General features: G+C 39.2%; 1 protein-coding gene across 3 annotated transcripts in view; it reads left to right on the top strand.

Moving 5' to 3' along the window:
• The window catches only part of KCNJ1 (potassium inwardly rectifying channel subfamily J member 1), a 52,344-nt gene that overhangs the window by 22,735 nt on the left and 4,926 nt on the right, over positions 1-24,683 (top strand). The window contains exons 2-3 of one of the 3 annotated variants that reach the window (XM_072611562.1): positions 9,380-9,550; positions 10,132-10,299. The exons of 1 other annotated variant lie outside the window; for it this stretch is intronic. The gene's annotated coding sequence lies outside the window, so the exon portion shown is untranslated. The remainder of the gene's footprint in view (positions 1-9,379; positions 9,551-10,131; positions 10,300-24,683) is intronic. One more of the 3 variants, XM_072611561.1, reaches the window with a different exon arrangement.

Genomic DNA, 24,683 nt, shown 5'->3' with positions numbered 1-24,683 from the left:
TGTTTTGAACATGTTTGAGATGCCTATGGAACATCCAGCTTGAGATGTCCAAAGGGCAGTTGATGATATAGGACTGTAGTTGTGGAGAGAGGATAGGGCTGGCAATATAGATCAGGGAATCATCTGTATAGATGGATAAATGGAGCAATGGGAGATAATAAGATCACCAAGTGAGAGAGTATAGGACAGAAAAAGAAGAGATCTCACAATAGAGCTTTGGGGGATATTAATAATAATAGTGAGAGTTAACATTGACATAATGCTTTCTGTGTGCTAGACATATTGTTTGATCCTCACAACAATACTTGGAGGAGTATTATTACCCCCATTTTACAGATGAGGAAACTGAGCAAGGGTTGTTACATTCCCAAAGTCACACAACTAATAAGTATCTGAGGCAGGATTTGAACTCAGATCTTCCTGATTCCAGGTGCAGCCCTTTATTCACTGTGCTGCATATGTGCCCCTTGATGTCCACAGTCAGTGGGAGTAACATGGATGAAGTACCAGCAAAAGTTAACAATAGGAGGAATCTCAGGATAAACTGTTCTTTTTTCGTATGAAATAACTAGGGGAGATCGGGAGAGAGGCTATGATTTTCCAGATTGTTATAGGACAGAAGACCTCCCTCAGCCAAAGAAACCTAGGGAGATGGCTATCACTGTGAAAATAGAAAACAGGTAAGACTGGTCTCCAGCGCTCTCTTTCCTCCTCTGTCTCCTCCTTCTCCAAAGCATTTGTTAACTCTTCCCAGATCCTTCTTCTGTGACATATTCCTCAGTATTATTCTCCCTAGAAAGCACTAGATGAGTTCAAATTACCTTCCTTCCCTAACAATACTCCCCTTTCTCCGTGGCCTGATCTCAGATAAGTTGCCCTCAGGGAGTTCCCATGACCAGGGACTATTCATACAAAAGTTTCAGTGGTGTCCTTCCTAGAGGTGTTCGAATTTTGGGAGTTATCCCCCGCCAGAGCTTATTCCTCCTACCTGGGACAAATTTTGTAAAGCAGAACTGAGACAAATATCATGAAAATTAATTTAAAATCAATATAAAAGACAAATTCAGTTGAGGGACAGGGGTGGCATGGGAGTAAAGCATAGACCAGAAACCTTGGAAAACCTTCCCTGTGATCTGGGTGGAGACCCCTGAGAAGCAACTAGTTTGATCCTATGGCAGTGATGATGGAGAAAGGGAAAGACGGAGTTCAGATGAGGTGCAGCAAAGCTATAGTCATCTTCAAGATTCTGATTTTAACTTATTCATATGAAACTAAGTTCAATTGTTTCTATATTATTAAAAAAGTATGTTGACAGCACCCTCTAGATTTTTATGTATTTGGTCAAAGCCCTAGTCACTCCACCCTAGTTATGGTTCTGAATCCTGGGGAAGGTTGTGTTTAACCTTGTTATGGCAAGAAAACTCATTTTATTACATTTTTGAATATGCTCATAAAAAGTTTATTCCTTTCACAGTGACAAACCTAGGCAGGGAGAAACAGCAGCTGACAAATAGTGACACATACAGTGTTTATGGGACATGTGGATTTCTGAACGTGAGCTATTTCCTAAATCTACTTACAGCACACAAAAAAATAAACAGGCAGGCTAGGTTTACAACCAGTAGTCATTCATCTTGGGGCCATTTCACTGTGTTTCAAAGGAGGAGATACAAAGGCTTTCCGAGCTGCTAGTTGGCCTTCGGATAGCAAGCTGGCTACCTTGGTGAACCCAAGATAATTTAGACCCAGTCTATCTTTCCAATCCCATTATATGTTACTAACTCTTTCACCCTCTGAGCCAGCCAGGCTGACTTCTCTGTTCTCCACCTACAACATTTCATCTCTTACCTCTGTGTCTTTGCCTTGGTCACCCTATGCTTGGAATGAACTTTTCCTAACCGCCACCTCAAACAATAGTTTTCTTTTTTTAAGACACAGCTCAAGTACCACCTTCTAAGTGAAACCCTTCCTAACCCTTTAATCTTCAAGCAACCTCCCCTTAAAATACCATATTTAAAAATTCTGTTTTTATTTGTGTTTATTCTCTACATACTCAAATGAGTGTTTGGATATTCTCCCATTAGAATATAGGCTCCTGAGAGTAGGGAATTATTTCATCCTTTGTATTTATATTCTGAACTCCCAGCAGGGGGCCTGGCACACAACAGGTGTTTAGTAAATGCTTGGTGATTAATAGACTGAATGGCTGATTGATCTTGTACAACCAAAGAGTAAAGAAAGGCAAAACAGTTGTTTTCTGAAAGAGAACCAATGGACTCTGAGCACAAATTGAGGGATGATTTTCTCACTTCATATTTTTTGTTCTGTTCTCTGTTGTGGCTAATGTGGAAATGGGTTTTACATGATTTAACACGTATAAAGTGATATCATATGGTTCACCTTCTAGTGAGTGGGGGAGACGTGGGAGGGAGAGTCTGAAACTTGAAATTTAAAAAGAAAAATGTTTAGAATAAAGACATAATAAATGAAAAGGTAATATTAAGACTAAATGGAGACATTCCAAAATGGCATTACAGTTATCCTTTCTATATTGTGGGGGTTAAGGATATGGTGCCCCTGAGATCAGGAGAATCTGGTAAAAAATTTTTAACCTTCCCTTTGTACCAGAGAAGAAGTCTCAATTGTTTTCTTTTTCTTTTATGAGGTGTTCACACTGCCTTATTGTAAAATTTGGGTTAAATATTTGGCCATAGGCTCTGTGTTGTCTCCTGGTCTTCACGTGTCATTTGCAGCTTCTACAAAACTCCCCAGACATTCCCATTTAATTTCTTTGGCCAACACAAGATGTATCAAAGCCATGATGGGGAAAGTCGCCATTTGGAAGGGATAGCTATACTTATGTGAAGATTGGGAAAATATAGTGACCCTCTCTTTTTGCTACTGCAACTTAAAGGAAGGAACCTGTCATGGTTGAATTTCAGGTGTCATAACAAGTGACTAAGTTGAAGCAGGGAAACTTTTCAAATCACATCACATAAGTGTAATTTAATCTCTAACTTTGAGGAGGGTCAGACCTCTTTCCAGTGGGTCAGGGCTTCCCAAAATCACTTTAGGGCAACAGTGCAATGCTAGTTCAGAAGGAAGACCTCTCCCTACTAAGCTATAATGGTACTATTATCCCCCACATTGGAGGTCTGCCTTATTCAAACCCTGCACACCCCCACTATAGTCTATGAAATCTGGCAAGAGCCTGACCGTAGGTGGCACAGCTGTACATCATTGGTTCATGCCATATTTCTGGGCTGTATGAATTTCCTGCCAGCACAAATAACCAAGCCTTTGGAAACTCCTTTGCAGCCCAGAGACCATTCATTCTAATTGATTACCATCCAGTTTCTCCCACTCTCTCTCTCCCTTTGGGCTTTTTATGCCCCAAAGTCTCCCCCTTCTTTTTCCCTCCTTTGGTTTTGCATTGAAGAATTCTTTCCATTCTCTCCTCCCCAAGTGTCTTGCAGTACTAGAAAAAGGAATATGTCAGCAGCTGCAGCCACAGCAATGCCAGAATGCCTAGTTACCACTGAAGTTCATAAAAGGGGGAACAATGGGGCTTAGAGAGCAGTATGGGAACATGAAAGGGGGAAAGGACAGTTGCAATGGAAGAAAGGGGAGGTGAGGCAAAGGAAGGAAGGAAAGAGAAAAAAGATAGTGGGAAGGGGAACTAATGAGCCAAGGAGACAAAGAAGGCAAGGAGAAGAAGGAAAAAAGAATCATGAAGAAATGAGAAAAGAGAAAACGAATGGAACAATGAAGAAGGGAAAGAAGATGACAAAAGGAGTGGTAAGGGGAGGGTTAAGAGAAGTTAAGGAAGAAGAGGGGAAGAGAGAAAGTGAAGAGGAGTGAGAAGAGAGTGAGAAAGTGAGAAGAAAGAGAAGAAAGAAGGAGAATTGGAGGAGAAACAAGGGGAAGGGAGCAAAAGAGAAGCAAGGAGAGCAGCAGAAAAAAAAGAGAAGGGAAGGGAGAAACCTCTAGGAATTCTAAAGCTTCTCCATGCTAAACCACACCTCACTCTTCTGTCTTCCCTTTCCTCCCAGTCCAAAGCCCAGTTACTAAGCAGTGACTAGTTAGAGAGAGAAGGCAAGGTATGAGAGTAGAGGACAGATTGGTCAGCTTTCTGAGTTCTTCAACAGCCTGGGAATTCTGCCAAGGTGGAAATCTCCATTGAAATTCCCTTCCCCCCACCCCTGCAGTAACTAATATTCATTTTATAAAAAAATAAGGCTCACAAGTTTAATGTAAAGTCCCATTTTCTCAGATTGCAAACTACTGGAAAGGTCAAATAATTGAGATTTTGTTTGTGGTCCTAAATACTGGTAATTAAAATCCATAATGATGTGACTGAGACATGATAATAGCCTTATGTTAACAACTGATCCTCAAGGAAAGCAAAGTGACATTATGGAAGTGTACCGGACTGGGAGTCAGGAGACCTGTACCCTGATCATGGTCCTATAATTTGCTACCTGTGTGACCTTGACAAGTGTATTATCCTTTCTGAGCCTCAGTTTTCTCCTCTCCAAAATGAGGAAGTTTGATGAGACTTGTAATTATCAAAGTGAAAAGTCCATGTGGTCAAAACTCTTTTCAAAGTAATATAAAGATGTTTTCATTTCTAATATTGCAAATATTGAATAGATATCCAGGGATGTGCTGGAGCTAGCTCAAAGAGGAACTATTAAATTTTTATTTTAAACATCTAGAAAATCAGAAAATGATTCAAATCAAGTCTTAATTTGTTGCTTTGTTGATTGTCTAAACTTAAGGGAGTGATAGAGAAATGTTAAACTCACAATTGAGGCTTGCACATGTTCCCAGAGAGCCAATTGTTACACATTTACAAATACCTAGACAGAACTCACACAAACAAAAGCCTTTAGGAAGTCTTTGATAATTTTTAAGAGTGTAAAGGTGTCTTGAGATCAAAAAATTTGAAAATTGCTGGACTTGCCAATCTCTTAGGTCCCTTCCAGCTCTCAGATTCTATGACTGGAAAAATTTATCATGCTTGTGATGTGCTGTGGATAGAAGGAAGAATAATGTGAGAAAGACAAAACAAAACAAAAGAAAACCACAAAAATATTTATGCGTGTACCATATTGAATAACAGTGGTGATAATGGACATCCTTGTTTCACCCCTGATCTTACTGGAAATGCAGCTAGCTTATCCCCATTGCATATAATGTTTGCTGATGGTTTTAGGTAGATACTGCTTATTATTTTATGGAATGCTCCATTTATTCCTATGCTCTCCAATGTTTTCAATAGGCATGGGTGTTGTATTTTGTCAAAAGCTTTTTCTGAGTCATTTGAGATAATCATATGGTTTCTGTTAGTTTTGTTGTTGATATGATCAATAATGCTAATAGTTTTCCTAATATTGAACCAGTCCTGCAAATATTTAATCTCAGTGGGAGAGTCCCTGAATCATTGAACAATAATTAAATAGTAGTCAATGGAAATCTAATATTAATTGCATTTTACTGTTACTTATTTTATTGTAAGCACCTTGAGATTACTCTTCCTGGATCACCACCTTGTCATGGTGGTGACTTGTGTAGCTCAATGAAACTATGAGCTCTGCTGTGTAGGGTCATAGTGGAGAGTTCTGACAAAATGTGATCAACTAGAGAAAGAAAAGAAAACCCCATGGGCAGGATTAAAATGTTAAAAGATATGATATTGGAAGATGAACCTCTCAGGCTGGAAGTTGTTCAAAGTGTTCAATGAACATGAGTTTGGATAGACTTTGGGATATTGTGGAGGACAAATGAGATCACGAGGAGTCGGACACAACTGAACGACTACAACAACAATCTTGAGGTCAAGAATTATTCCTTAATTAAATATGCAGAATGAGAATGAGTAGGACCTGTGGGAGAATTTGTTTTGCTTGACTATGCATACTTGTCACAAGGTCTTTTGGGGTGGGGTGCAAGGGGAAAGGCAGGTGAAAGGGAAAGGAAAATAAAGATGTATTAGTTGAAAAGATAATTTGAAAATATGGCTCATATAATTTTCCCTCCCCTCACCCAATCATAGTGTCTGCACATAGTATGTACGCAATACATTTTCCCCCTAAAATGAATGAAGTGAATTCTAATTTTCTGAAAATAAATGATTTTGGTATGGGATACCTAGTAATTCTGAGCATATTCTATAAACTGGCATTCCTTCTTTACCAGCCATTTTGGGTAAATGGGAATTGACTATATCTACATATATTTGCACAAATACTTGGCTAGATAGTACCATCTTTTTGCAAATAATTTTCTAGCTATAGGTCAAGATCCAAGAGCCTAGAAGGAAAAGTCCAATCAGATCACTTGATGAGAAATGACTGATAAGAAAATTGTAGCAACAGAATGAACTTAGAGACTGATAGTTTTGTTTTTGTGATATAATCTGTGAACTTGCCAATCTTTTAGGTCCTTTCCAGCTCTCGGATTCTATGATTGGAGAATTTCCTGCCTTTGTCCTGCCCTGACATGCCTATATAATCTATAGGAAATGTCCTTCGTCTTCTGTCTTCTTTTCCAGTTTTTCCACAAGGAAGTGGCTGACCAGGAGAACAGGAGAGAAGGACTGAGCCAGCCTGGTATTGGGCACATCTTGTTGTACTTTATATGAAGACATCATTTCACAGAGTCAGACTGGCTTTAGAGCCAGACAACTTAAGTGCAAATCTTGCCTCTTTCACTTACTTCCTGTGTGACCATGATCAGGGCCTCAGTTTCCTTATCTGTAAAATGAGAATGCTGGACATTTCCCTAGCTCTAAACCATTTTCTGATTTTGTGATACTGGGTAGAAATGTTTCCACCCAGCTGGTATCTTCAGTGTTATCCCCAGATAGATAGAACCCCCAGAAAAAGGGGAAAAAAGCAACACACTGGCATAAAGTGTCAGGGAGGTGAATAAAGAACGATGTCTAAAGGATAGTTTTGTAACACAGGACAGGAAAATACATGAATCCTACTGCCCTCCACATGGTGGAGGACAGCATCTCCTTGGCCCCCTAGGTTTTCCCAAACAAAACTTGAAGACTAGAGAAGTGAATGTGGGAGCCCATTAATTTATCTCTGATAGCTCACCAGAAGCCAAGGCAGAGTTGGGTAATCACTGACTCCTATAAGTGTTCCAAGGCATAACACCCACCACCATCCCCACCACCATCCCATATTTCAGTATCTCTAGCTATACGACTTCCCCCTTGGCATTAGCCCACACTCCTTTCCCCTAACAAGCCTTGTCCTTCTTAATGATTTGAGTTGGACTATATCGAGGGGTACAGATCTATCAGTCTGGCCACAATGAGGTATCAGAGTTTAGGTTTAAGACATCAATGACAATGAGCTCTAAGGCAGTTTCAAAATGCTCTTAAAATATTCAAATGTCCGAATAAGAAGGTCACTGAGCTAGGGTTTGAAAATACTTACATTGCATATGTCCAACTTTAGAAAAAAAATCTATCACCTTTCAAGACAAAACAAAAGGGGCTGTTTATTGTTATTATTTTTATTTTTGCATTAAAAAAATTTCCCTACTTTATAAAAAAGAATCACAGAATCTAAAAGTAGGAAATTAAAGGAAGAGAAGAGGATGGCAATAAACATTTATAAAGCACCTGCTATGTGCTAAGCATTCTACAAATTTGATCCTTACAACAATCTTCCAAAGTAGGTGCTGTTTTTATCCTCATTTTACAGTGGAGGAAACTAAGACAAACAGAGATTAAATGACTTGTCCAGGGTCACATAGCTAGTAAGGGTCTGAGGCTATATTGGAAATCAGGTTTCCTTGACTCTAGGTCACTGGACCACAGTGCATCACTTAATTGTTTCTAAAAAGGACTTCAGAGGTCATCTCATCTGTGTGGTTTCTCCTTCATTCTCAAAGAGGACCATGACATCTGGAAGATGATGACATAAATTACAATTGGCTTTGATTTGAGTGAGGAAGAACTGTACAAAATCATCAGCCTCCCTTTCTCCTCCAGAGCCATCTGGGTCCATCTAGACCAATACTGAAGGATAACATCAGCAACAAGGAGTCAATGGGGCCTCGCTTATCCATAAGGAGCCCATTGCCCCCTGAGGCAGCCCATCTCACTCTGGATAGCCTCTAATTCTCTTTAGGGGCTAGTAAAGAGTTTTGCACCCAGAAGGCTCTCAATAAATGTTTGTATGCTAAGTAGACAGTGTAAGAGCTCAGATGTCTTGACTCCAACTCTGGCTTCTTCCACACACTCTTCTGACATGTCCTGTGTCAACAGACTCAGCTTTTCTGCAAAAGCCTAGAAATTAGAAGTCTTTGAGTTTGATTTGTGATAGTAGGACATACCTTTCTTTTGACTGAATGCCTGAGCCCTGAACACCTTGTGGCTGGAGGGGATCAGGAAGCTGAGAAAGGAAGGTTAAGTTACAATCTTCAATTTCAAAGTGTTTCTTTAAATAATAATTGAGCACACTTATGAAGTACTTTAAGATTTGCAAAATACATTTCTCAGCACCAGCACTTCAAGAGTGATAATGCAAGAATAACTATCCTCATTTATAGATAAGTCAGTCAATGAGCATTATTAAGTGTGTACTCTGTACCCAGAACTGTGTTAAGCTTTGTAGACTTTGCTGTGCACTGAAGCTTGGCACCGCACTGCGCTTGGAAACTGGAAGACTCCCCTTCCTGAGTTAAAATCTGGCCTCAGACATTTACTAGCTATGTTTTCCTGGGCAAGGCACTTCAGTCTGTTTGCCTCAGTTTCCTCATCTGTAAAATGAACTGGTTGAGGAAATGGCAAACCACTCCAATATCTTTGCCAAGAAAATCCCACATGGATTTGTGGAGAGTCAGACATGACTGACCAAACTCCTTTAAAAGGAACCTGATCTGACTTCTTTTTCAATAAAATTGGGACCAGAACTTACCAAAAGGATTTCAGATATGGATTTCTACTGGTAGTTGTTCAACCATTATTTGTGACTATTTGAATATTGAATTGCTTTGGGGTACATAGGATTGATATTAGAATTCAAGAAGATTTTTATATGTCTAATTTTATGACTAATAAACTGACAGGTTACACATTTAAAAACAAACTGAAATCTGCATCTTTGGAAAAAAACACAAAGATTAAGAAACAAATGAAAACAATTGAACAACGTGTGATGAGGACAACAGAGTTTAATTGCCTTGTCAGTGGTCATTTATCTCAGAAATATGAGATCTAGGATTTGAACTTGGGGTTCCCAATTCCAAGTCTTATGTTCTTTCTACCTTATTACATTATCTCTCTAGCTATTTCTTCTCTCCCTACCATGTCTCTCTTTAAAAAAAAATCAACCCTGTGATTTCATTGGAACAGAAAACTCCTGCTGAGGAAACACCCTCTGCCAATATAGATACATCACCTTCGCTGTGTATTACAGTCTTAAAGAGTTGCCTGGGTCTTTGGCATATTAGATAACTTGCCCAGGGTCACACAGCCAGGAAGTGGAAGAGATAAGACTGTCACCTGGATCTTTCTGGCTCTAAGGTCAGCACTCTGTCCCAAGTTGTCTTTCTTTTAGAATGTAATTATATACATATACGTACATACACATGTAATACATACGTACATATATTATATAGAATATAATTATAATATAATAAATCTTTGCTGAATGAAATTCTACTGACATAAAACTTTTCTGGAACACATCTAATACATAAAGTAAAAACACTCTATACACCAATATTCTCACTGTAATTTTTTTTGTTGTAAGAAACTTTGCCCTGTAGTCCTTCAATGACAGAAATGGATCAATGAGGCTGGAAAATTCTTTGTATCATTCAATTGAGCTAAATTTTCTCTAACCATTTCGACCATAAGAAATCATGATGTGTAAAGAAGGTTTACATAACTAAAGAGCAGAAGAAATAATAGAACACAGATGGGAGGCAAATCAAGAGCACACAATGACTCTGAGGCACTGTTGGGATTTGAACTCAGAACTCTTGACCCTTCCAATTTAGATTGGTCAAAAGTACTGCCATTTATATAGACCTGTTGGCTTATAGAAGCCAGTTTTTTCTCCAGTTCTTCTCCCAGCTGATTGTGTTGGTGTGTTCCATCAGGTCTTCTGGAGACTGTGGCTTTATCCTCAGTTGTTGAATTGGAGCAGGTCATTTCTGAAGGTGCCAGGACTCTGGCATTCCAACCTCCTGGCCTCTCCCAACAGACACCAAGTGTATCAACACCACATGCAGGTTGGAGAGTCATCTGCTGAGCCCTGAGGGACACAGGCAAGTAATTTAAGAGTAAAAGGATCAACAAGGTAATCATTTTCCAATGCAAATTAATTCATTAAACATTTAATAATAATAGTAGTAGTAGTAGTAGTAGCAGCATCAGCAGCAGCAACAACTGGCATTTCCATAGCACTTTAGTGTTTGTCAAGTTAGGATTTGCAAACATCCTCTTATTTTATCTTTACAACAACCTTGGAATGTAAGTGCTATTATTATCCCTATTTTATAGATGAGAAAACTGAGGCAAACAGAATTTAAGTGACTTTCTGAGAGTCACTGAGCTAAAAAGTGCCTGAGGTGGGATTAGGGGGTTTTCTGAGTCTAGTTCAGAGCTCTAGCCATTTATTAAATGCTTACCATGTGCAAGGCATTAGGTGAAAAATGACGTTGTGCCTGCTGTCAAGGATGGGATATTACATGTGCACAAATAATTGACACAGGGTAAAGTATGATGGAGCAAAGGAGAACTTTGAAAAGAGGGGCTGGGAGAGAGAGAGAGAGAGAGGGAGAGAGAGAGAGATAACACCTTCAATTCTAGGAATCAGGGAAAACTTCACAGAGGAGGTGGTGCCTGAGTTGAGCTTTGAAAGAAGAGAAAGATTTAACCAGGTAGAATATGCTTCAGGTCTGAACAAATGCATAAAAGGGCAGGATGTTACTGGGAGGCAGCTATTTTCAGGTTTGTCTGAAATAATTTGGTTGGTAAAGGGAAATTATGGAAATAAGGCTGGAAAGTTAGATCAGAGCAAGATTACAAAGAGCTTTGAAGACTGGGATAGGGAATTTGTATTTTATTCAATGAATAATAAAGAGTTACAGAAATTTTTTGAGCAGAGAAATTATTTGGTCATATCTGAGCATTAGAAAGGTGATTTTGGTAGCTGTGTTAGAGCAGATTAGAGAGAGGAGACACTAGAGTCAAGAAGACCAGAGAAGAGGTTAAAAACAGTTTAGGAAAGATGACAAAGACTCACATTAGGTGGTGGTCATGTGAATAGAGATAGGGGATGCATACAAGAGATATTGTAGAAACCGAATTGACAAGGTTTGGCATCTAATTGAACTTTGAGGGCAAGGAAAAGAGTCCAACACAACTTAATATTTTAAGCCTGAATGACTAAGAGTACGGTGGGTCCAGGAGGAACGGCAGGTTTAGGGGGAAAGAGAATAGTTCAGTTTTGAACCTGCTGAGTTTGAAGAGGCAATGGAAAGTTGAGGAAGTGATCAGTAGCTGTGGTAGAGACATGGGATCAGAGTTTAGGGAGTTGTATTGGAGTTGGATGTATAGGAATACAACTCATGGAATTGGATTTGGATGTATAGATTTAGGAGTGAACTAAACAGATGAGGTGCCTGAAGCCATGGGACTGGATGATATTATCAAGGGTGTAGAGTAGAAAGAGAAGAGTCCTAAGAACAGGGCCTTAGGGATACCTGCACTTAGGGATGAGGAAGAGGAAGAACTAGTGAAGAAGACTGAGAAAGAGTAGTCAGATAGGGAGGAGAAGTTCAAGAGAAATATACAGAAGAAAAAAAAATGTATCTTCCAGAAGGAGGAGGTCCATAGTGCCAAAAAGGTTGAGGACAATGAGATCCAGGAGAATGTAGGAGATCAGGTAATTTAGGGATCGATAATAACCTTGAAAATACAATTTCAGTAAGTTAATGGAATCAGAGGATAGATGCCAGTGGGTGGACGGTAGTAGGTAGTTTATACTCCTTTTTCTGGATCTTAGGCTGTGAAAGGGAGAAGAGATCTAGAATGCTAGTTGAGAAATGCCAGGGGCATTTTTTGTTTCAAGATAGAAGAGACCTGAGTCATATAAAAAGCCAGGTTTGTATAGAGGCAGAGAAGGCAGTCAACTACAAAATATAATTTGGGGTGCATAGCCACAGCCTCCTTGTCCCCAAGTGTCCTCCTCCATCCATTTAGGTGCTACAGTGTTTGAAATTCTATAATTGGGGATTCATGTCTTTGAGATAGAGATTGTCCTTTCTGAATTCTATTTTTAAAAGGACACATCTATTGAGTTGCATTTTAGTGTGAATCAGCTAAGCTGAAGAGTGGAGCAGCATAACGGCAATGGGGTCCTGGAAGGATGGGAGACAAGGTCAGAAGAAGAAGGAGGACTTACAGGAGGAGGAAGAGAAGGAAAATAAGATGATGATAAAAAGGCCCAGGAGACAAATTACTTCACAATTTCACCCATTTCACAATTTTGCCAAGTTTGGGTCACCAGCATTGTGTGCCAACCTACAGTGCCCTAAGTTCATAATGGGTAAAACCTAGCTCATATTCCACAAATACTGGATTAGAAAAATTCCACTCCTCATGTTTCTTGCTAGGTTAGCTCAACAGGATCCCTAATGTTTCTTCTCATAGTCCTTGGCACACTTTCTTCATCCAGTAGGACATAAAAGGTTTCATGCCTATAGATTGGGGCACTGTGCCAACCACAGCTGATTTCTGGTAGGAAAAGTGAAGGTGACCCATACCCATAACTTCAGGGGACAGCCTGTAATTAATTCAAAACAGAGGCATACTGCAGCATGGGGCAAGTCATAAAATCTCTGAAGGTCAACAAAAATCCTGAATACTTTTACACTGCTAGTTGAAGTTACTCCTTGATTTTGTCATTGTGACAAAATGTGATTTAACTCCTTTAATCAAACTCCATTGTGGCACTAACACCTCAATGTGGCACTTAATAACAACAAAAATAATCATAGCTCTTATTTTTATAGAGCTTTAAGGATCTCAAAGCATTTTACATAAATTATCTCATTTGATTCTTACAAGTCAGGGTGATAAACACTATTATTATTACTCCCATCTTGCAGATGAAAAATTGAGACTTAGAGTGTTTAGCTAGTAAGTGTCAAAGGTGGGATTTGAACCCAGGTTTTTCTGACTTCAACTCTAATACTGTATCTATTAAGCCCTGCTGCTTCAGGGCCCTGTATCATCTAACACCCCCTCTCAAACCCCATCTCTTTTATTGCCTATTACGTAGCCACTGCTCCAACCAGACTGGGCTCTTCATTGTCCTTTCAGTACCATACTCAGCATTTTTCCATTCCCTGTCAATGCCTTGCTCACAGCTGTACCCCTAGTCAGAAATATTCTCTATTCTTCTTCGCACATCAAAATCCTTCGCATTCTTAAAAACTCAGCTCAAAGACCACATTTTACATAATATACTTTTGCCTCACACTGATCGCTTCTTTCCTTGTCCCAGAGATAGCATTAACAACCTTTAGCCAACCACAGCCTTTATTCACACTCATTTTTATTTTGTTCCCCAATTGTTTTCTGAAGAAGCAGAGAAAAGAATGCTAGGGATTAAAATCTGCCCTCAGACACTGACTAGCTGTGAGACCCTGGGCAAGTCATTCAACCTTTCATAGCCTGTTTCATCATCTGTAAAATGGGGATAGTATTAGCATCTACCTTCCAGGGTTACTGTAAGGAAAAAATGAGACAATATTTACAAAGTACTTTGCAAACTATAAAGCGCTATATAAATGCTAGTTATGAAGATGATGATGATGCAGGGGGGACTTTCATTGTGAGCACTGACTTTTCTCCTCTCTGTGTCTAATTATCTCTTGACATTATCTTTCATTGTTTCTACTATTACTCCAATCTCTGTTGATGAGGCGGGTCTCCAATCAAGTTCAAATGCTCTACATGGATTATTAATTTTTCCATCTTCTCCAGCAGATTATGCCCATAACCACCCCCTTATTTTCTAATTTTTAATCTCTTCTTATCTACTGATTCCTTCTCTGCTAGCTACAAACGTATCCAAGTTTCCCTTAGCCTTCATTAGACCTTCTAGCTATTATCCAATATTTCTCTTCCTTTACTCAGCCAAACTCCTAGACATAGCCCTCTATACTTATTGGACATGCTTTCTCTCTGCTCACTCATTTCTCAACAATCTGGTTTCCAACTTCATCATTCAATTTGAAATTCCTTCCTCCAAGTTACCAGTGACATCTTTATTGCTAAATCTCATGGGCTTGTCTTAATTCTCATTCTCATCTTCACCATTTGACTCTGCTTCATTTGTCAATGCTGACAAACCTCTCTCCTCTTGGAGATTCTTTTTTGCGTTTTCATGACACATTCTTTCTTGGTTCTCCTCCCACCTGTCCCTTCTTTCTTTCTTTCTAAAGTTTTTTTTTTAATTCTAGATTTTGACAAGCATAAAAAAATGGGCATTTCCATGTACAAAGGAAATATAAACAGAATTTTGAGCATGAAACCACAAATCTCTGTTTCATACAACTTGCTTTTACTTGTTAGTATATAATAAACTCAACATGCAACTTTCAAAGATATTTATCTGTATTTCATTCTGGGCTGCCTTTTGTTCTGCATTTTAAAGTGCTTCAGTGACCCTTTTTCTACTTTTCTATTTTTTGGGGGGAAGGGGGAGCAGTACTATTAGACTCTTTCTCCCTTCTGTTCCTCCAGTACCTCCCCCTACACCAAAACAATGGGGAAAAAAACCTTTGTAACATATTTTCATAGTCATAAAAACACATATTCACATTTATTGTGTCCTATATATGTATATATATACATACATACATACATACATATATATACATACATACATACATACATATATATACACACATATATATATATATATATATATATAAAACTTTAGTCCTTTGTCAAGAGGTGGGTTTCATCATCAGCCCTCTGAAATAGTGCTGGGTCATTCATTGATTAGAGTTCTTAAGTCTTTAGAGTTGTTTTTCTTTATATGGTTGTATTTATCATCATAAAATTTGCTCTCTGGACTCTGCTCATTTCACTCTGTATCAGTTTAAGAATATCTTCTCAAGTATCTCTGAAACTGCATTTACATTATTTCTGTTACATTCATTATAATTTGGTCAGACAACCCTCAATTAATATGCGCTCTTTTACTGTCCAATTCTTTGTTAGAACAAAAGCTCTGCCATAAATATTTTGCACAGTCTGAACCTTTTCTCTTTCTAAAGTCACACAGTGACTTTTTGTATATAATTCCAAGTTTCTTTCCAGAATGTCTGGATTCGTTCATAACATCTCCAAGAGTACATTAATACACTTGTTTTCTCTCTATCCTTCCATCAACTGTCACTTTCCATTTTTTTGTCATCTTTGCCAATCTTATGGGAAGGAGGTGGGACCTTAGAATTGTTTTAATTTTTGCTTTTTTTTTTAAAGATTTGCAGCATTATTTTAATATGGTAGCTGATGATATATTATTTTTCTTTTGAGAACTTTCTGTTCATGTCCTTTTACAATTTTTCTATTGGCTAGATTATCCATTATTCATTGACTGCTCTTCAGTCCTTTTTTGTTTAACATCATTCATATCACCACCCCTGAATGCAGGTGTGCCTCAAGGTTTCCCTTAGGTGTGTTACTCTTCTCTCTCATGTCTTACCTGATGATCTCTTCATCTCCCATTGATTCGATTATTCTCTCTGTGCAGCTGATTATGAGATCTAGAAACCCACCCTTAGTTTCTCTCCTGTACTGAAGCCCTGACTCACCAACTATTAGATATTTTGAACTTTTCCAAAAGGTATCTCAAGCTCAGCATGTCCAAAACAATTCATTCTCATCCCCCACACCAACCTCAACCTACCCCTCTTCCAAACTCCATTTTCTACTAAAGGCACCATCATCTTTCAATGACCTAAGGTCACAACTTGGATGCCATTTTCAGTTCACTGTCTCTTATCCCATATATCCAATCAGTTGCTAAGGATTTTCTATTTAGCCTCTGTAATATCTCTTGCAACTGTCCTCACCTCTTTTCCTATATGGCTGCCACTCTAGAAAAAGCTCTCATCACCTCTGTTCTGGTCTACTATAACACCCCTTCCCCCTGCAATTTGTCTCCCAGTCTCCAGTCTTGCCCCACTCCAACCCATCTGCCACACAGTTACCAAAGTGATTTTCCTAAAATGCATGCCTGACCACAACACTGAAAAAAACTACATTGATCCTACATTAAATCAAGGAGCATTTAAGCCCTTCACAACCTAACCCCAACTTACCTTTCCGGCTTTATTTCATATTACTCTTCTTCCTTCAAACTAAGGTCCAATTAAATAGGTCCTCTTATTACTCTTCATATATGGCACTCCACTTCCACACTTTTGCACTAGCATCTCTCATGCCTGAAATCTACTCCCTTTTCACTACTGCCTCTAGGGACAGGTGGTTCCCTTCAACACTTAGCTCAACCACCACCTTCTATATAGATCCTTTCCTAAACCTCTTAGCTGCTAGGGTCTCTCTTCCTCACCCCAATATCATGTACTAATGTTGTATAGATTTTATACATGCATACATACATACATACATACATACATACACACATATATATACATTTATGTACAGGTTGAATGCCCGATAGAACGTAAACATACTGAGGACAAATACTTTTTCACTTCACTTATCTTTGCATCCCTAGTGCTTCGCACATAGAGGCACTTAATAAATGCTTATTGTTTATTGATCACTATAATAAATGTTTACTGATGAATGTCTATCTTCCCCATCCTCAAAGACTTGAAATTGCAGACTTCTGTGTCTCTCAGTAAAACATCAAACTGAAGGGAATGTAAAGTGAGGTGAAGCAGGAAATGGCAAACTACTCCAGTATCTTTACTAAGAAAACCCCAAATAGGGTTACAAACAGTCAACAACACTAAAACAAGTGAACAACAATAAAAGTCCTACATGTAATGAAGACTCAGCTGAGATTAGATAATATGAATTTATAGTAGACTTGGTGGCATGATTTCCTCTAGATCTGTTAAGTATTTTGTAAGTAGCAGCGAAGGTGACAGATGGTGTAAGTAATTCAGGGTTGGGGTTTGGCAAGGCATGAGCTGTGATGGGGCAAATGAGCAAGGGATTTTGGAGTGAAGGTAGTTTAAAGCTGGACTGATTTATGTAAAGGTTGAAACTGGAACAGGAAGAAAGAAAAGCCAGAGTAGGAATGACAATCTGAGGAAGTCCTGAGGATTGGAGTCATGGTGAAAACAAAAAATAGGTTAAGACAAGTCAGGTGTAGAAAGAGATGGAATGACAGCAACTTATGATCAAATAAAGGAATTTCAGTGATCATGGAAATAAAACATTTGTGGTTGATGACAAGATGAAAGGTGTGACTCATTACCAATATATAATCTGACTGAGAGAACAGATAAAGGAGACCTACTGTCTAGTGATACATCAGCTTGGAAGCACACACAGAGAGGGAAAAGCAACAGTATAATCCTCAGATTTACTCTTGGAACAGCACAGAGTCTTGCTGCAAAAATATTGGTGTCCCAGAAAAACACAAAATAGAAGTTCATTGGAAAACTGCATGATTTTAAGTAACCAAGGGACTAGCTAATCTGCCAGTCTACAAAACAGCCACCGAAGATAAGTGAGGTCCCCAGTGGACGACATATTGCCACCATTCATTGTTGATAGGAGAGTTCATTTGCCTCTCTGTTGAATAGGAAGAGAGGTGTAAGGAAAAGATGAAACTTCGAAAGGGAACCTAATCTCCAAATGTATTGATACAAAATGGGGAAGATCTGGGTCAAAATCTAGAAAAGTGGATTTGGGCATACCCTTAGGAGATGGTGCCAAAATTGCCCCAGTCTGAGGGTGACCCTTGCCTGGGCCAGGGAGAGGAGTGAAATATGGAGGTCATCTTTTTCCTACCCACTAACTTAACCTTGGAGATCCTAATGAGCATGCAAAGATGGGAATCTTAGGGACTAGAGATAGCCTCATTCACCCCAGGCCATCCAGAAGACTCTAAATTGGTGCTGAAGGACAGTGCTTCCAAAAGCATCTTGTTCTCCCTTATAGGGTGGAAAGACTGACTCTTCAAAAGTATTAAGTCACTACAGAAATGCCCAGACTGTCAGGTCTATGACTAGGCTGATATGTAATGGTGATCAAAGATGTTATTCATTGACCTTCTGGTATTTACTGGCACAGGGGAACACATTGCATTCAGGAAAGAAGTCACTGATGCGTAAGTGTAAGAACAATAACTTTTTTTAGCTGAGGGAAGAATCTGGGCATCTGCCAAATAAAGTTAGGGAAACCCCTCTCCCTCAGTACTACCTCCTGAATATGATGTGAATTCCTTAGCCAACATGAAAATTATATGAACAAGGAGTAAATTCTCTTGTCCTAGGTCCTCATTGTTTTGTCGATAGGGCTTTTTTTTCTGATAATGATTCAAGTTCACAGCAGCAGGTGCATTGAAAATCCCTTTAGATCATACTTCATGAATGAGAATTTTCACTGAGCTAGACCTTGATTTGTAAAAGGGGGCAGGCACAGACTGACCGAGACAGAAGTATCAGGACAGATCAACTTGCATGTGTATCTTTAAAAACTGCATCAATTTGGTACTTACTGGGAACCATATTACCTAGATGCTAGGACTCAAAGTAGATGTGGGGAGAGAGAACTGTGACATGAGAGAAGAAAGGAAGGAAGGAGGGAAGAAAGGAAGGAAAGAAGGAAGGGAGAGTGGAGGAAGGAAGGAAAGAAGGAAGGGAGAGTGGAGGAAGGAAGGGAGAAAAGGGGAAAGGGAAAGAAGGAAGGAGAAAAGGAAAAAAAGAAGGGAGGGGGAGGAAGAAAAGGAGGAAGTAAAAAAGGGAAGGAGGAAGAAATATTGAATCCCTTTAGAGATCAACAAATTCAATCTCTTGTCCATGGCTAGAAACTTCCCTGTAATATCCTTGACAGGTACTCATCAGAATTATTCATTTAATCTTTTCTGGTCCTCTCTATCTCTTCTTTAGTCATGAGCTCTTCTCCATCTATAGATCTGTAAGGTATTTTCTTCCTTGTTTTTCTCATTTATTTACAAAGAATTGTATCTATACATCTATAATTATATCTATTATAGATCATTTTTCTATCTGAAGTATGTCTTTGTATAAGGTGTGAAGTGTTAGTTTAAAACTAATTTCTTCTGTACTGTTGTCCAGTTTCCCAGAGGACCCTCAGTAACTGATTTACAGAGTAAAAAAACAAATGGTTTTCAAATTTTTTCAAAACTGGACTTCTGTTTTGCCTTCACTTCTGCTGATGCAGCTTCCTGTATAACTGATGCAGATGTCAACTCATCTGTAATTTAAAGTCTTGCCAGGGGCGCTGAAAGATTGCCAGTTGCTCCGAAATTAGATGGTAACCTCTTTGAGGGCCCATTTTTGCCTTTCTTTGTATTTCCCTGTACTTTGTACAGTTCCTAGCACAAAGTATATACTTAATAAAGACCTGTTGACTTTCTGAAGTGGTAATTGCCCGAAACTGCAGTATTTACAGAAAAACTAAGGGCAGGAGCATAATAGCTGTCTTTATATATTTGAAGGGCTATGATACAGAATATCAGAAAATCACTGAATTTAACAGTTTGAAGAAGTCTCAGCAGCCAGATAGTGCAACCCACAACTGAACAAGAATTCCTTTTATACCCTATCTTAAGTTGAATACTGCCAGTGAAAAAGAATCAACTATCTCCAAGACTGCCCTTCTAGCTTTTGGATAATTCTGACTCTTAGGAAAGATTTTCCTACAATATCATATAGAAATTTGCCTGTTCATTACTTCTAGCCATTGCTTTTAGTTTGGCCTTCGGGGTCAAAACAGTGCAAAGCAAATGACTTGTCCATGGAATATCACTTCAAAAACATGCAGATACCTAGGAGGCTCCTCTTACATTTTATCTTCCCCATACTACCCTGCCCTCCTCCACCAATGCCTTCAACCTGTCTTTATATGGCAGTAACTCAAGATCCTTCACTATCTTGTTTATCCTACTCTGTACACTCCCTAGCTTATCAATGTTGCCCTAAGATGGCACCCAGAACTGAACACAATACTTTATGAGTGTTCTGACCAGGACTGAGCACAGTAGAACTTGCGTTTCCTTATTCCTGTAAGTTCTTTGTGTCTCCTCACTCATCTCTCTGTTTCTCTGTCTCTGTCTCCCTCTCCCTCATATTCTTCTTCCATATTATATTTCTGACACTTGTCAAACTTGCAGTTCTTTTAAAACCTTAGATCTTTTCCAGATAAGTTACTGTCTAGAGCCACATTTCTTATATTTGTGAAGATTTTTTTTAAATCTAAGGATAAGACATTTACTCTTACCAAAGGAATAAAAGCAAATTTTAATACTAATCAGTGCTGATAAATATCATCTCAGATTTGGCCCAGGGTTCTAGACTGTCAAAAAGAATTACTTTATGTGGTTCTAGGTTTTGATTCAATAGGTGGAATTTCCTAACTAAGAGAATTGTTCAAAGTAGAATGGGCAGCTTTAGGAGGAGCCCTGTGTCAATGGAGGGGGACGGGCAGAGTTTGGATGAGTACTTGTCAAGGATATTACAGAGAAGGTTCTAGAAATGCACAAGAGATTGAATTAGATGATCTTGAAAGTCCCATTCATATGATTCTATAGTTCCTTAGGGTTGTACAGATCTTTTGTTGAATTAGTAGAACTCAGGAAGAGGATTCCTATTTATGTTCCTACTACTGAGGCTTCCTGGTTGGTGTCCTGGTTCCCCCTCAACTCTTAGGCTTCCAAACTTTGCATGTGCTTCTCCGGTGTTGTTTAAATAGATAGATCAGGTAACACTAGGAAGTTTACATAAAGGTTTTAAACTCTAAGGAGCTTTGCTGATTACAGCAGTGGGAATGCACAGGCACTGAAGAGAAAAGCAGCAATACTGTATTCCACTTGTTTTGTTAGGTCCCTAAGAATACCTTGGTAAATATTAGCCAGGGTATAGTTTTGCTTGCTATTAAGATTTGAAGATTTCAACAGGAAGGAACCTAAAAACATGCATGCGTATTATATGACATAACATCAGTAATCTTTTAATAATCTGTAAAATACATATTAACTTTATCTGTGGTTAGACTGAACCATTCTTCATTGTGTAAGCCAAGTTGGATGTGTGAGTAATAGGTTTGTTATGGGAATAATGGCCTTGGTAGAGGATGAATTTCTTCAGTACCCTATCATCTTCTAGGTAGAATTTTTTTCATGACTGAATAAACTGACAGCTTTGAGTTAGCCAAGTAGTTGTAAAAAGCATTTCATATAAATACCATACTTTGTTCAAAGAATCCAGTGAGAGAGGGCCATAGAATGTTTTTTCTAATCAAATAGTGAATGGAGAGCTTAATGCCAAATCTTCTTTCTTCCTGATGCTATCTTATTGTCAGTGGGGAAATATCCGTGTGTGTGTTTATGCATACATGTGTACATGTCCGTGTGTATGTGTGTGTGTGTGTGTGTATGCATAGATATTATGTGAACACTTGGAAAACTCAATATTTCCTGCTGGTCAGTACTCAGTGTGTAGCTGATATAGGCTAGGTTAGAAGATGGATAGTAAATAATTCTTCCTACCCACAAATTCATAGGATTATAAAGTTAGAACTGGAAGGAATTTTAGACACCATCATATTTCAGATGAAGAAACTGAGGCCCAGAGAGTTTAAGTGATTTGCCCAAAGTCATGCAAATAGTAAGACATAGCATTGGACTCAGCTTGCTGGACTCCTAATGCATCCCACTTTTAACTGTACCACATTCCTCTCCAATTGCTAGAGAGTGTCAGGAAAGACAATGGGTGTAGGAGACACAGACCCAGAAAGGAGTAGTAATGAAATTCAGAACACTGAATGCCTACAGTCTTGGGAGTCACAAGAACTCTAATCAATAATAGATAATAATAATAGGAATAGCTAACATTTACATAGTTCTTACTATCTCAGGCACCGTGCTAAGTGCCGTACAATTATTATCTCATTTGGTCTTCACAACAACCCTGCAAGGAAGGTGCTGTTATTATCCCCATTTGACAGATGAGGAAACTGAGACAAACAGAAGTTTAGTGACTTGCCCAGGGTCACATAGCTAGTAAGGGTCTGAGGCCAGATTTGAACTCTGGTCTCATACTCTATCCACTGTGCCATCTTGTTGCCTTGATAAACACAATAACTACTCATGATTCCAGAGGACCAGTGACAAAGTATGTATCTATCTCCTTTAGAGAATTAAGTGACTCAGGGACATAGTAAATGAGAGAACTGGTTTTTCTTCACAACGTGTATTTGTTGAATTCATTAGACTGTGAACTCCTTGAAGTCAGGTACTACTTTTTGCCTTTTCTTTATCCCTAGTGCTTGGGCAGTTAGGTGGCACAATGCCACCTAACAGTACCAGGATTGGAGTCAGGAAGATTCCTTCCTGAATTCAAATCTGGCCTCAGACACTTTCTAACAGTGTGACCCTGGGCAAATGGCAACCCTATTTACTTCGATTTCCTCATCTATAAAATGAGCTGGACATTCTTACTTCCAGGAGTCAAAATGGTGCAGTAAATAGCAAATCATCATAACTCTCCCATATTCACCTCCGAACAACTATAAAATAGCACCCCCAAACAAATTCTAGAATAGCAGAACCAGCAAAAAGATGGGGTGAAACAATCTTTTAGCCCAAGAAACTTAGAAGTTTGGAAAGAAAGGTCTGTCTCACTTGGTTAAAGGAGAGCACAATCCAGGACAGCAAGTGTCCCAGGAAGGTAGCAGCAAGCTCCATCTCAGCAAACCACTGGGAGATCCTGAACCCTGGTGTGGTGGAACAGGCAAATGCCAACACCAAGACCCATCACATGCCTCAGCATAGCCAAGGAAACAGGCAGATTCCAGCTCTGAGAATTGCCACATGTTTCAACATAGCTCCAGGCAAACAGACAACTGTCAGTGGCCAGACATCCACAGGAAAACAGAGAGCCTCCAGCAGTCAGACTGCCACTTGCTTCAAAGTAACCCTGGAGAAGCACAGAAAACCCCATTGGCCTCAGCACATGCCAGAAACAAGCACTAGGACCCTGGCTCAGCACCAGATAAGCTACCAGACCTTTAATAACAACCAGCAGCACCAGCCACCCCCAGCCTACCCCTCAGCACAGCACCAGGGTCCCTTGTGGGCGTCAGGGCAACATCAGTGCAGTACCAGATAAACAGCCAGGGCCTGCAGCTCCTGGCACAAGAATTTGAGACAATTTCCCTTCCACCCTAGGAGTAGAGCTCAAATTTAAAAGATAGGAAAAAGGCTAAAAAAGATGAGCAAAAACAAGAAACGGAATCTGACCATAGAAAGTTATCATGGTGGCAGGGAACATCAAGAAACAAAGTAAGGAGAGGACAACATTGTCAAAACACCCACAAGCAAACTCCCAAATAAAAATAGCAAGTGGTCTCAAGCCTAGAAAGAACTCATGGAACAGCTCACAAAGGAGCTTAAAAATCAGATAGGAGAGGTAGAAGAAAAATTGGGAAAAATGTGAGAGATGCAAGAGAATTGTGAAAAAAAGAATTAACAGCTTGGAAAAAGAAAACAACTTTAACAGTACAATTGGCCAAATGGAAAAGGAAGTACAAAAGCTAACTAAGGAAAACAACTACTTAAAAGTTAGAATTGGGCAAGTGGAAGTTAATGACTCTATGAGACATCAAGACAAATTCAAAAGAAGAAAACATAGAAGAAAATGTAAGATACCTTACTGGAAAAACAAATGACCTGGAAAACAGATCTAGCCAAAACAATATCAGAGTCATTGAACTACCTGAAAGCCATAACAGCCCTTTCTGTTTTAACATTCATGATTCTATGAGCATTATGGGACCTTGCAAGTCAATTGGTCAGTCAACAAATGTTTATTAAGTGCTTATTACTCATCAGGTACTGTGCTAAGGTGGAGATAGAAAGAAAGGCAAAAAGAGTCCCTAAAGGAGGGAGGTAGCTAGGAGGTTCAGTTGAAAGAGTGCTGGGTCTGGAGTCAGGGAAACATGAGTTCAAATGTGACCTCAGACTCTCACTAGCTGTGTGGCCCTGGGCAAGTCACTTAACTTCTGTTTGTCTTAATCCACTGGAAAACAAAATGGCAAACCACTCCAGTATATTTGCCAAGAAAACTCTTTGGACAGTTATGGACAGTACTGAACAATAAAAACAGCACCTCAAGCAGCTCACATTCTAATATGAGAGTTAACATGCAGTTTTACTGATAAAGAAAACAAAGCTCAGAGAGGTTAAATTACTTGTTCAAAGTCACACAGGGAGTTGACTGGAGAGTCTGGGCAGGAACCTTTTTTTCCTTTCTACCAGACCTCGTAGTGGCTTGGTTTAAAAGAAACCATTCTGCATGTAAAGAATACTCCATTGGCTCTGAGCCTCTCCCAGAGATAGCAGCCCTTGGTCAGAGCTAGGACTATTGGTGAAATATAAACCTGTGAAGAAATGGGGTGCTGGAGG

Source organism: Notamacropus eugenii, chromosome 5, assembly GCF_028372415.1.
Source record: "Notamacropus eugenii isolate mMacEug1 chromosome 5, mMacEug1.pri_v2, whole genome shotgun sequence".
NCBI classification, from domain to species: Eukaryota; Metazoa; Chordata; class Mammalia; order Diprotodontia; family Macropodidae; genus Notamacropus; species Notamacropus eugenii.
The sequence above is the reverse complement of the archived record's forward strand: the minus strand, read 5'-3'. Positions and strand labels throughout refer to the sequence as shown.